We start from the raw sequence: 12,994 nt of genomic DNA, 5'->3' as shown, positions 1-12,994 counted from the left end.
CCGTGGCCTGTGGGCACCTGTGGGACATGATGCGTCTAGGCCATCCGTAGGGCATGTGGGCCTGCATATGTGTGCAAATACTTGGGATTCCTACGAGGAATGTGCACGCACACACACACACACACACACACACGCACTATCTGTAGGCATTTGTCCGGAGCGAGCTGTGACCCTGGAGCTGGGTACGTGGGCGAGGTCCCCTGGGCCATCTGCCCCTGGGCAGGAACAAAGAGGAGTGATCGAAGGCGGGGGGGGGGGGGGGGGGGGGCTGTCAGATAGAAGTGTGTGTGACGTCAGCACGGGCCTGTGGGTGTGACGTCAGTTCCAGACTGCCAGTGACGTCACTGGGACAGCAGCATGAGGGGTCACCCCCGGCAGCCGGACTGTGTGATGTCAGCGGGAGGGTGTGTGGCTGAATGTGGTTATGTCCCTTGTGTTGTAGGGGGGGTGACAGGGGGAGGGGGATAGAGTCTCTGAGTGAGCGGTCCCTTCCCAGGTGCCCCAAGTGGGTGTGGGGCCCCCTTTCCTTAAGGTGCCCTCCCCTCACAGAGGCATCGCCTCTGCCCCCCACCCCCACATTTCATATGGGGCGCCTCTTCCCCTGTCCCCGCAGGCCCTGTTCTCCGTCAGCCCTGGCCAGGTCACAGAGCCAGGGCGTGTGTGCAAATGCATGTGACAACACAGCCAGGGGGACAGCGCCTGCTACTTCCAGGCCCATGGGGCTGCTCTGTGTTTTCTGATTTAGGCATTCCTGTCGCCCCTCTGGGCCTCAGTTTCTCATCTGTCACCTGGGGCGGGGGTGGCTAGAAAGGTAAGGAGTGCCACAGGACACCGGTGGGCCTCTGGGGGGCGGGGGGCCTGGCACAGGGTGGGGGCTCGGCACACCAAGTCCCCTGGCCTCCCGCTCCGCCAGCTCGGGGCCGGTGCTCCTGTCTCCGTTCAAGTCTAACTTCGTAGAGAACTTCTTTTTCTCTCCTTGGATCCTCACGGCAGTCCTGTGGGGCTGGCAGGCCGGCTGCTCTCGTGGGGACACTTGACAGATGACCGATGAGCACCCGGAGGCCTGAAGGGGAGAGTAAGCTGGCTGGTGATTGAGTCCTTGGCGAGAGTTTGCCCCCATCTCGCTACTCCAGCTTCGCCGGTGCAGGTGCAGGGAGACGGGTTGGGGTGGCAGGTCCCTTCCCGCGGGGCGCTCTCATCTTTTATGGAGGGACAGGGGGCTCTGCGCAGTGGGGGTGGCGAATGCCCGGGGCCGAGGGGTCCCCTGTAGAGGCTGCTTCTGGATTCCTAGTCCGGTCTTGATTGTTCGGAGATAGGCGGGGTGACAGAAATGGGTGCTTCTGGCCGAGCCGTTGTGAGCCTGCTCCAGTACGCGCCATGCCCGCTCCCCAGTGTGACTTCCCTGTCCCCTGAAGTCTGCAGCGTGTCTGCTCTGGAAGCAGAACTGGTTCCAGTGACACCTCCGCTGAGCGCTGAGTGGCTGTGTGTGACACGGGGGGTCAGCCGCTCTCTCCCTGCGCCTGCCAGGCGGTGGCTGCCGTCTCGCAGGCTCAGTGAGCGAGCGTGAGAGTGTGGCGAACGCGCGCAGGGCCAGGAGGTGCCCATCGCCGTTACCCTCGCCCGTGCCAGCTACGGTGCCCCCCCACCTCCCGGGCCCAGGCCCATCCTCTGCCCGCACCCCGCAGTCTGCCGGGCAGAGCAGAAAGCCAGGGAGCAGGATGGCCTGGAAGCTGGAGCCTCCTTCCTTAGCGAGTCAGGCCTCGTCAGGGACAGCATTAATAGTCCAGAAGGTTAACTCAATCCTCTGCCTCCCGCTGTCCTGGTCCAATCCCCTATTAAATTAACCTTCTCGTGGCTCAATTAGCACCTGGGGCAGAGTCACTGCCATTATTTCCGGGCGGCCCTTATTAGTCCGAGGTGTCCGGGGTTGGAATAATAGAGCCCCTCCCCCTCTGCCCTGCAGACAGTCCCCCAGGAAGGCCCCAGAGAGGCCCTGAGGGGGCAGAAAGGGTCTGGGGGTCTCAGGCCCGGTCCACAAGCCTCCCGTGCTCCTCCCCTCAGGGTGGGTGACCTGTGACACCCCGAAGCCAGCAGCGTGCACTCTTGCTGTCCCCGCCATGGCCTCGGCCGCGGTCCCCCTCGACCCCTGTGTCTCCCTCCGTCTCACTTGTGGAACGAGTAGGGGCCCGGGGGCCAAATTCTGCCTCTTTCTAACAGTGTGTGTCTTGGGCGAGTAGGTTCCCTTCCAGAAGGCCCTGCTTCCTTGATATAAAGTGGGGATAATGATACCGGTTTCCTAACTTTTCCAGCGTGGTTACATAAGCGAATGTCAAGTGTGGAGCATTGTGTCTGGCACATAGTAGGTGTCGATTAGATGAGTTCCCTCCCCCTTCCCATCTGTCTTCCTTATTCATTCCTGGTTCTCTGGAGTGGGTCCTGGGCTGTGTATGTGTGTGTGTGTGTATGTGTATCCTTCTCTCTCCTTTCAGCTTCCACGTTCACCCCCTGAAATACATAGAAACTGTTTCTGGAGCTGGGCCGGGGATGGGGGGGGGCGATGCCCGCAGAAGTATGAGAAGGGCCTGAGAGCTGCCTGTGTCCCCCCCCCCCCCCAGCTGGGATGTGCAGAGGGGCTGGGCGGGGGCAGGGCGTATCTTGGCGTGTGCATATCCCTGTGCACGGGTGTGCCTCTGAGTGTGACGCGGCATGTGCATGTGCACACGGGTCCCCACCTCTCCCAGGGGAAAGTGGGGAACAGTTCTGAGGGCCTCCCGACCAGGTTGCTCTGGGCGCAGCCCCAAGACTCAGGCCAGATTCATTTTCCTTCCTTGGCCTTGTCTTTGTCCTCTCCGCAGTTCTCTTTGGATGGGGGAGAGACACAGGCAGTGGGGTCAGCATGGCCCATCTTCCCTGCTTCCTGGGCTTCTCATTACGTGGTGTGTGTGTGTGTGTGTGTGTGTGTGTGTGCATGCGGGGCATTCGTGGTTCTGCGTGTTTAGCTAGTTCTTGTCTGTCTCCTACTATGTTGTCAGCTCCACACAGGGGGAGACTTGTAGGCCCTCAAAAATTACTTGTGGAACAGTTCCTCTTATCGACATGCTATTGAGGTTGGACTGTGCATTTTGCATTCAGCGCACGCGCGCGCACGCACACACACACGCACAAGCATATCTGACTCAGGGATAGCTGCTGGGTCTGGGGCTCAGGCACGAACCTACAGAGATGAGTTTCCGTCCTGGACGAGAGAGGGGACGCGTGGGGCATCAGCCAAGGGCCCAGTGTGGGGCCTGCACACAGTAGGGCTTGTGTGCCAGGCGTTTCTTGGGTGTCTGTGACCCTCCCCCGAGGGGGCTGGCACTACAGGCTTGAAGGTCAGGTGCTCCCGCAGCCTGGGAGGCGGGAGGGGAAGAGGCTGGAGCCTCTTCTGCTCAGGGCAGTGCAGGATCCCCGGGATAGCGCACCTGCTATGTGCCAGGCACAGGGCAAAACACGGTCTATTATCTTGTTTAATTTTGGCTGGAGGATTGTGAAAGAGGTCCAGCCGGCCTCTGGGTGGGGGCAGGCCAGGTGGAGAGACCACGTGAGCCGAGGTCTGGAGGTCGGAAAGCCTGGAGTGGAGTTTGGGAAGATGAGTCTGGAATGTAGTTTGAGGATCAAATTACACAGGACCGTAAACTTTGGGCTAAGAAAGGGAGCCTTACCCGGTTGGTCCCGGAGTGCCTTTGTGAAAATGCAGAATCTTGGGCCGCTTCGGGGGAGATTTTGATTCAGTAGGGTCCATGGGGGGGCCCGGGGAACCTGCCTCGTGAGTGTGCTTCCAGGATATTAATTCACCCACGTTTGCCGGTTGGAAGGCGGCTGAGGGGGCTGCGTCTTCCAGACTCTTCCCACTCACCCTGGGGAGGCAACAAAGCCATCTGCATTTTTCAAGGAGCCTGAGCTCAGAGAAGGGTGGCCCCTTCTCTGCAGCGAGGCCAGGCCAGTACTGACTAACGATTGCCATGTGCCCTGACTGCTGCTCTGAGCTTGTCCAGTGGCCCTCGTTCAATCCTCAGGACGACCCTCGGCGGCGCTCCTGTTGCACACATGAGGAAACGGAGGCCGAGTCCGCGGTCCCGGGTTCGAGGCCGCCTCGCTGGTAAAGGCGTGACAGTGCGGCTGGGGATGTAGTGAGACTGGAGAGGGCCTGCCCGGCGTCCTGGACGGGCGATGCCCTCCCTCTCCCTTCCTTTGGTTTCGGAGGCGGGGTGGGGGTGGGGGCGCGGGTGGAGTTCAGCCTTTGGTCGTGCAGAGGTCAGAGGCAGGCGGGCGGGCGTGCGGGTGAGAGCAGAGAAGCCAGAGGAGGGCGAAAGCCTGGCTGCGTAGCTGCGGGCCCCAGGCCGGTCATCCGGTGGGCGCCCTGGCCGAGGCAGGTCCGGATCTGGCTGGCGGCGGGGTGTGCCCATCCCCGGGGGGCGCGTCCGGGGCGCAGCCCCCCGCGGGGCACCTGGTCCGTGGCGGGGCGGGCGGGGTGGCCGGGAGCGCGCGCACGGAGCCCCCGCCCCCCCTCCCCCCGGGGCCGCCAGCTCTCCCGCCCGCGCCGCCTCCCGCTGCCCGCAGCCCGCCCGGTTTCTGCCTTACTTCCCTGTGCTTAGAATTTGCAGCCGCATCCCTTGACGCTCGCAGCCAATTTCACGGCCTCTGGGCTCGGCACGGCGTGCGGATCGTAAACCCGCGGGCTCCGGGCAGGGGCTGGCGGCAGGTCTCGTGCGGGCGTTGGGGGTGGGGGGCGCGTAGGGAAGGGGGCGGAGGCCCGCGGGAGCCAGGACCCAGCGATGTGTGGGCCGGGGCGGGGGGTGGTGTCAGGTGGGCGTGGATGGAATGGGGGCGTCGCCGAGAAGTGCCCTGGGCGTGCAGCGCGGGTGTGCAGGCGGGGCCGGTGCGCGCTGGCATCAGGGGAGGTGTTTCTGGGCGCTCCTGGGTCCTGGTGCGTTGCGTTGGCCGGTGAGTCCGGGTAGGGGCCCCTGTGCCCGTGGGCATGTTTGTCCGGGTGTGTATGGTGAAGGCTGCGTGTGTGTGCGGGGCTGTCCCCGGTGAAGGGGGAGGGCCGTGCATTCCCAGAGGTGTGTCGGGGGTGGGTGTCGCGGCAGCGGCCCCAGGCGTGGGGGCACCCGTGTGGGTCTGCGTGTCGGGGTGGGCACCCCTATGTCCGGGTCTGTGCGCACCCGCGGGTCTGAGGGAATGCGCGACTCTGGTGCGTTAGTTGCTGTCTGGCTGCCCTGTGGGTGCTGGTGCGTGTGCGAGGGGACGGGGTGCCATCCCCTGTCTGCTGGCCACTGGGCTCAGGGTCCAGTGAGAGGGAAGTATCTCCCCCCCTCCCACCCCCGGGGACCTGGGCCTGGGAGCCCTTTCCAGAAGCCAGCTGGTGCGTCCTCGTTCTCTGCCTTTGAGTGGGGGCGACCGAGTTGAGGCAGCGCGGGGCCCGCGTGTGTTTCTGGGCTGCAGCCGCCAGCTGCTAGCGCTGGGTGGGTCTGCATATGTTTATGAATGGCAGTCTCGAGGGGGGGGGCAAGGTGTGAGCCCCTGCCTGTGCCGGGGGACTGGAAGTGCCATCTGGGCTGCTGGGGGTGGGGGGTGGGGGGCCAGACAGGGAGGGGGGCCCCGGAGGAAGAGAGTGAGCGCACGCGTGTGCACGTGCGCCCACAGAGGGAGGAAGGTTGGGTCGAGGCCCGTCTGTCTGGAAGCGTGTGCGTCTGCGCAGGTGGAGGTCAGGCAGGTACGTTACTCTTGGGGCGTGTGAGTGCCTATTGGCAGGGCACAGGCTGGGGGCGCCCTGGGGGGAAGGGCGTGTTCCAGTCTGGGCTGGGAGTTGTGAATGAAAACTGTGAGGCCGGGGCAGGGGGTGGGTGGGGGCGCTCGCTCCCTGCAGCGGAGGGGATGGGGCTCAGGCTGCAGAAGGAGTAGGCTGTGTTGATGTTGCGGTGACCGGCGGGAGGGTGGTGTGGTTGCACACGTGAGGAGGGAGGGTGTGTGTGTGTGTGTGTGTGTGTGTGTGTGTGGGCACCGGGCAGCAGGCAGTGGGAGGGGGTGGGGGCCAGCCCCACCTGGCTGTGCTGTGTGTGTGTCCATGACGAGTGGGGCGTCTGGCTGGGACTGTGGCTTGGGAAGAGCCTCCAGGCTCTGGGGCCCTGCAGGGAGGCGGGGACACGGGCTGGGGTTGGGTGGGGTGGTGGGAGGGGGGGGTCCCTTCGGCTCCCAGAAGAATCTTCCCATCTGTTGCTTGCCCCTCCTGTCCAGGAGCCACGGAGGGATGGAAAGATGTCCTGTGGCCCCTGGCCCCTTCCCTCCCCTTCCCTTCCAACCCGAGGGGATAGGATGGGGACCCAGCCTTCCATTTCTCTCGCTCCGTCATCTTTCTGTCCCCGTCTCCCAGCCTCCCTCTCCCTCCATCCCTCCCTTCTCTCTGCCTCCTCCCTCTCTCTCACACTGATATTCATTTGTGGTATATTCGGTTGCCATGGGAAACCTAAGAAAGAAGTGAGTGTACCCTTCAAGACTTCAGCATTTTCCCTCCTCCCTCCCTCCTGCTGCCCCCCTCCCCCTCCTTCTCTCCTCCTCTCCTCTCCCTCCCTCCCCTTTCTCCCCCTCGCTTCCTCTCGCAGAAGGAGAGGACCCGGGTGAGAAGCTGCTGTCGCCTGGACCGGGACCCGGGACCCGAGACTCCGTTGCTACTGCTGCTGTGGCCACCGCTGCCGTGGGGACTTCCCTGAGACCAGGCCAGGGATAGAGCCTCGCTGGCCGGAGGGGCCCCCTTTGCCCGCAGACATCGGTAAGGACAGGGTCCTTCTGACTGTGTGCCAGCGCGTGGCTGTGTGTGAGCAGGGCGCGGGTGACCCGGCATCGTGAACCGTGGTGTGGTCCGGCCTGTCTCCTGTTTGTCCCCTCCTGCCCTGCCCGGCTCCCGCCCCCGGCCGTGGGCACCCCCACCCGCCCCTCCCCAGCTTCCCTTCCACGGGGCCTGGGAGGCAGCTGGCGGAGCCGCAGGCCTTTGGGGGGGGCTGGGACAGGTCCACCGTGGAGGGTGGGAGGAAGCCCCACCCCTGCCCCTTCGCCCAACTGAGAGGCCAGGCCGGGCCCGCCTGCACCCTGGCAGGGCAGGGGAATCTGTGCAAGGGCTGGGCTGGGGGCCAGCTTCCAGGGGTGACAGAACGTGGTCTCTTCTCCTCCCTCCGGTGGGGGGGCCTTCCCACTGTCGAGAGGGGCAGAGCGAGGGGCCTGGAGTGAGCCGGGAGCAGAGAAACGCGGGGCAGAATCAATCCCGGGCCTGATCCAGCGTCTGGGATTTTGGATGGAGGCGGTGGGAGAGCAGTCAGACAGTAGGAGGCCGCAGGCAGGCAGGCCAGCAGGCAGGAGCTGCTCCGTCTAGGCTGGGGCTGGTGGCCGCCCTGGGGAGGAGAGGCTGTCACTGTCACCGCGGCTGTGTTGGTGGTGGCCACGTGGAGAGAGCTGTGGTCCGGGCGGTGCTGAGTGATGGTGGTTGCCTTGGCGAGGGAGCCGCCTCTGTGGCATTGTGGTCTCCATGGAGAGAGGAGGAGACAGAGGGAGGAGGCTGGCTGTCTGGGCACGGTGTTGGTGGTTGCTAAGGAGAGGGAGATGCCGTCTCTAGGACGGGGTGGTCCCCACGTGGAGGGGCCGTGGCCGCCGAGGTGTTGCGGGCCCCGGGGACGGGCCCCGCGCTGGGTGCTCTGGAGGGGCCCGGTGGGGAGAGAGCGGGGTAGTGGGGGCTCCCTGGGGGACGGTGGGGGTACGGCGAGGGAGGGGCTGCTGCCGTGGACTTGGGCCGAAGCGGGGTTCTTCGCGGGGGAGCTAAGCGCAGTGGGGGGGCGGTCTGAGGGGTGCCCTTCCCTTCTGTGGCTCACCCTGCCTGTCCTTGTGGCCCGCCTGGAGACGCCCTCTCTCGCCTGTTCTTCCCCCCCACTTCTGTGGCCACGTTCTCCCGCCTCTGTCTTCCTCGAGCCTTCTTCCTCCCCTGGGCCTTTGAGCATACACGTCCCTCATCCGGATGCGTGTTCCCTCCTTGTCCCCCAGTGACTTTGTCCCCACCGGTCACGTTTGCCGTGCTCTGGGATACCTGGCATTGCTACCTGCCTTTCAGGTATCAGATAGGGCAAGTAACTTGCCCAAGGTCACACAGCAGGTGTGCGCTGGGGCTGGGATTTGACCCCCCGCCCCTCCGGGGCACCTGTGTCCCCAGACGTCCAGCTCACTAGACCTGACTCCTCCCCTGGGATCCTGTCCCTCCGTGAATACCTCACCCACGGTTGTCTCGCTTCCCTCAGACCCCGGGGATTCCCCCGAAGCAAACCTTTCACTTAAATAGTTGGAGTCGGAAACGGCGTGGAACAGCAGAGTCCTGGGTCTCCCTCCCGACTCTGGCACCCGCAGCCGAATGGTCCCGTGCCTCAGTTTCCCTCTCTGTAAACCGGAGGCGGTGCGCACGCATCTTGGGATTGGTGCTGCTTGGGGTAACGTAGGTGACGCCCCGGAGTGGTTCGCGGCACACAGTAGACCCTCAGGAAGTTATGACCGTCGTCATAACGTCTTTTAAAAATGATCTAAAAACGATTTTCTGACGTGCCCGGCAAGGACAGAGGTGACTTCTCACCGGAGACCTGCCTCCCTGTGCCCTTCGCCATGACCCTCGAGCGGCGGAGGCGATGAACGGACGGGGTGGGGGCTGGAGAGGAGAAGGGCCCCCTGACACTCGCGCAGCACCTTGGTTGCTGAGCCAGCCCGGGACCAGGTGCGGCTCCCTGTCCTTTGCTACCTGCCCGTTTGCCCCAGGGACCTGTGTGCGCGCTCGTCTGAGTCCCCTGCCTCCTGGCTTCCTTCACAGGGCGCGGGTGTCCTGAGCCTGCTCAGCGAGCCCCGGCCTGGGGCACAGCGTCTCAGGCGAGCGGTGGCCGGTGTGGTCGCGTCCCGGGAAGAGCAGATTCAGGGACAGTCTTTCCCGCCACCAGGGGACAGGCCAGGCAGCGGATGGAGAAGGATGTCCAGAGAGGGACATTTGGGGGATCTGGAGGGCGACGGACGGGATGACTGTCTGAGTGGCAAAGACCCGAGTTCAGGTCCTCTGCCACTTTCGAGGTGGGTGGCCCTGGGCACGTTTCTTGCCCTGTGGGGCCTCAGCTCTCTCCTTCGGAACCCGTCAGCCCTTCTTTGCAGTTCAGGTGACCCGCGGGGAGCGGGGAGAGGGCGTGGAGGCACCGACGACGACCCCAGTTCCTCCCAAGAGACTTTCTAACGGTCAGAGCGGTCTCGTCTCCAGGGGGAGAGGCACCAGTGAGGCCGCAGGAGGCTGGCAGGACAGAGGGTCTGGGATCACCGGACCTCGGTGCACATCCCCACGTTGCCATTTGTGGGCTGTGGGGTCTCGGGAGCCTCGATTTCCCCACCTGCACGATGGGAGGAATAAAAAGGAATTCAGATGTGTGGGAGAGACGGGCTTCCCTTGAATCTGCACGGCAGGCCGTTTTCCAGAAGAGGGAAACAAGGCCCAAGGGGCTCGCGGGGTTTATAGCGGCCACACCAATGGCTGCTCTTTCCTGAACTTCTGCTCTGTGCCCCTTGCTTCCCCTGGGGCTCCCGGTCTTACTGAGTTCCTCGGCCTTTGCGCTTGGCTGTTCTTTTTGGAGGAGTTGCCGTTCCTTCTGGGCTCACTGCTGCCCTCCAGGCTGGGTACAGGGCTGTCTCTTCCGGTTCAGTGTCGCCCCCCGTCCCCCCCCCCCCCGCCCCGACCACTCTGTTTGTGGCTCTGGGCTTCTTCCCTCTTTTGGTTTCCTTTAGCCCCTAATACAACCAGATGCTAATTTGCTTATTTGTCTATTTATTATCTACCCTTCCTCTCCCCCGTCGTGTCCGCTCACGAGGGCAGGGGCTTTTTCTGTCTTGTTCCCTGCGTTATCCCAAGGGCCTCGAATGGGGCCTGGCACAAAGTATATGTTCAATAAACACGTGGTGAATGCCCGGACGGGTAACCCTGCAGCCGCCCTCGGATGCCTGTCTCGTCATTCCCATTTCCCCCCCCAAGGAAAGGGAGGCTGGCGACGCCTGGTAAACCGGCTGTGGATACAGAGCAGGTGTAGATCTGACCCCGGCTCGGGCTGACCCCAGGTCAAGTGCTTTTTCTGTTAACTTGCTGGGGGCCTGACCTTTCAAGCTAGAGAGTGTGGGCTCTGAATGCAGAGGCAAAAAAAAAAAAGAAAAAAAAAAAGAAAAAATCACAGAAAGGCTGTTATGTAGGGAAGGCTCCTGCTGTAAGGAAGAGTTTTGGTAGCAGCCCGAATTGTCCAAAGCAGTCAGGTCGGGTCAGCTGCTCACCAGCTGCGTGACCTTAGGCGAATTACTTAACCGCTCTGTGTCTCAGTTTACCTGCCTGTCAAGTGGGGATGATACGTTGGCTGAGCTAGGCAGGCTTCTGGGAGGCTGGGGGCTTTGAGCTGCGATTTGCAGGCTTGACTCCAAGGGCCTCTCCCCAGAGTAGAAAAACAGCCTCTGTTCAATCACCCCGGTCCTGGGAGGCCTCACTGCTCATGCGTGGGGGATCTGAGCCTTTGACTGCTGAATAGGAGACATTTAAGGTGCTTGGAAAAGGCCATTTTTCTGCCCTGATGGCCTGGGATTTCCCCCCCCCCCCGCCCCTCCTCCCCCCCCCAAAAAAGAGAAAACCAAAGAAAGAAGGAAACTAGTTTTCTTCAAGCACTTACTATTAGCCAGGGATGTTCTGTCTGTATCCCTACTCACAGCCACAGCCCAGGCGGAGATGATTATGCCCATTTTATAGATGACCTAACTCAGGTTTGGGGAAATTCTCCATAGGGTGCGGAGCAGGGGTTTGGACCTCGGCGCAGGGGCTCCTGCCTGCGCTCTATCCGCTCAGGGGAGGGATGATGGAGGTGCTTGGAGTTGATCTGCTCTAGGGTTACCCGGGGGTGTGGGCTGTTGACCCCAGCCCCACCAGGATGGAGCTTTGAGAGCCCTGGCGCCCGATTTTGGAGACAGGACCTCAAGGGGCTGTGGCATGAACAGCCTGCTCTCCCCAGCCAGGCTGCCCCTGCCCCCCCCTCCCCAGCCCCCTGCTGGCAATGGCAGAAGCCCAGGGAATAGATCTGGCCTTGTGTGCTGTCCCAGTGACTCGCTCAAGACCCCATTTGTTTGGGGAGGAGAAAGGGGGGTCTGTGGTACCCAACAGAGGTGGGATTCATAGACAGGGCCCGGGGGAGGGGAGTGGGCTGCCTGGTACGGGCCAGGCCTGGAGGGGGGCCAGGAGGGAGAGAGAGGAGGAGGGGTCCCGCCTGTACCATTGGGGCAGAGTCTTCTACTCTGGGTGGGGGTCTGCGTGGGTGGAGGTGCGGGAAGAGGGAGGTGGGAGTCTTACCCTCATTACTTCCTCGTCTGTAGGAAGGAGAGTGTCGTGGCCCTGTCCTCAGGGAGTTCCTAGTCTTAGAGGAGAAGAGAGACTATGCCATCAGTCCCCTGGCTGGAGGGGATAGAGCCTTAACTCCCGGGAGCCCTAGTCTGAGGGTAGAGGTTCAATCTGCTTTATGAGTGTTGGAGTAAAGAACAGTCCCTCTGAGTGGAGGCCCCCTGAGATCTGGGAAGACTTCTTGGAAGAGGCAGTCCCTAGGGATAGGTAAGGGGTGAGATTTAGGGCAGGGGCGACTGGAGGGCCCTGTTCTGTGGTTGGAAGCGAGGCAAAGTGCGTTGGATCCCGATTCGGAGTGGTCATGTGTACCCGAGTCTCTCTCTCTCTCCGTGTAGTCGTCTGCGAAATGGGGACATTGCCTGTGGACGCTGCTGGGCTCCTACAGGGGATAGAACAAGACAGGGTTGGAGAGAGGAGTGTCTGCACCCACTAGGCCCGTAGGGCTGCGGGGGGCTGCACGGTTGTTAAGGCCTGACCGGAAGCTGCTGAAAATCCCGCCCCCACCCCCCGACGCCCTGCCTCTACACTGGGTCACACACGGCTCGGCCAGCCTCGCTTTTGAGCTGTGGAGCAGAGCCAGGGGCCATAGCTCTCCTTCCTGCCTCTGACTTGCTGTGTGACCCTGGCCAATCCCACACCCTCTCTGGGCCTCAGGCTGAGACCCAGCCCCTCTTCCTGAGAATACCATCTGAAGTCTGTGGGGAGACGCAGACCTTCCCCTCCCCACTCAGGGCTGGGCTTTAAAGGGTGGAGGTGGGAGCTCTCCAAGGATCCTGAGCATCCTGGGAAGAGATGGGCCGCGGGGGGGGGGGGGGGTGGAGGTGGGGGGGGTTGGCAGTGGAGAGCGGGTACCCCGGATGACGGCGACCTGGGGGCTCTCGAGCTAAGCAGAGACTTGAGCAAGGAGGCCTTTCTTGCTTCTGCCAGTCACTCTGGGGTGTTGGCTTGGGGTCAGTGGGTCAGAGCAGAGAAACTCCTGGGGCTGTAGGATGGGGTGACACAGGCGCCTGGGTGGCTCAGTCAGCTGAGCGGCCGATTTGGGCTCAGGTCGCGATCTCGCGGTCTGTGAGTTCGAGCCCCGCGTCCGGCTCTGTGCTGACGGCTCGGAGCCTGGAGCCTGCTTCGGATTCTGTGTCTCCCTCTCTCTCTGCCCCTCGCCCGTTCATGCTCTGTCTCTCTCTGTCCCAAAAATAAATAAACATCGAAAAAAAAAAAAAAAAGAAATACAGAGGGCTCAAGAAATGCTAACTAACTCTACTTTCTGGGGAGGCTCCTGGTGGCAGGTACTGGTTGACAGGGCGTCAGAGGCCATTCCAGCCACCGCCTCTCAGGCTGTTGGGGACACGCTGTGGCCTGAGGCCTCCTGGGGTGCCGGGTTGGGAAATGGGGGGGGGGTGCCTGCCGGTCCGGCCCCTCCCACGCTCCCCAGTACCTGACGGACACGATGTGGAAACTGCTGAGTTCTGGAGTAGGCGGTATGGGGGTTCAGGGGGAGCTCCGGGGAAGAGGAACGGGGCTGTCCTTAGGCCT

General features: G+C 62.8%; 1 non-coding gene across 2 annotated transcripts in view; it reads left to right on the top strand.

The window, feature by feature from the left end:
* Nucleotides 1–12,994, top strand: part of ELFN2 — a 70,635-nt gene that overhangs the window by 26,291 nt on the left and 31,350 nt on the right. For both annotated transcript variants that reach the window (XR_006601103.1, XR_006601102.1), the window contains exon 2: nt 6,642–6,808. This is a non-coding gene — a transcript (extracellular leucine rich repeat and fibronectin type III domain containing 2). The remainder of the gene's footprint in view (nt 1–6,641; nt 6,809–12,994) is intronic.

The sequence above is a fragment of the Felis catus genome, chromosome B4 (genome assembly GCF_018350175.1).
Source record: "Felis catus isolate Fca126 chromosome B4, F.catus_Fca126_mat1.0, whole genome shotgun sequence".
NCBI lineage: Eukaryota > Metazoa > Chordata > Mammalia > Carnivora > Felidae > Felis > Felis catus.
This window is presented reverse-complemented; position numbering and strand designations above follow the sequence as displayed.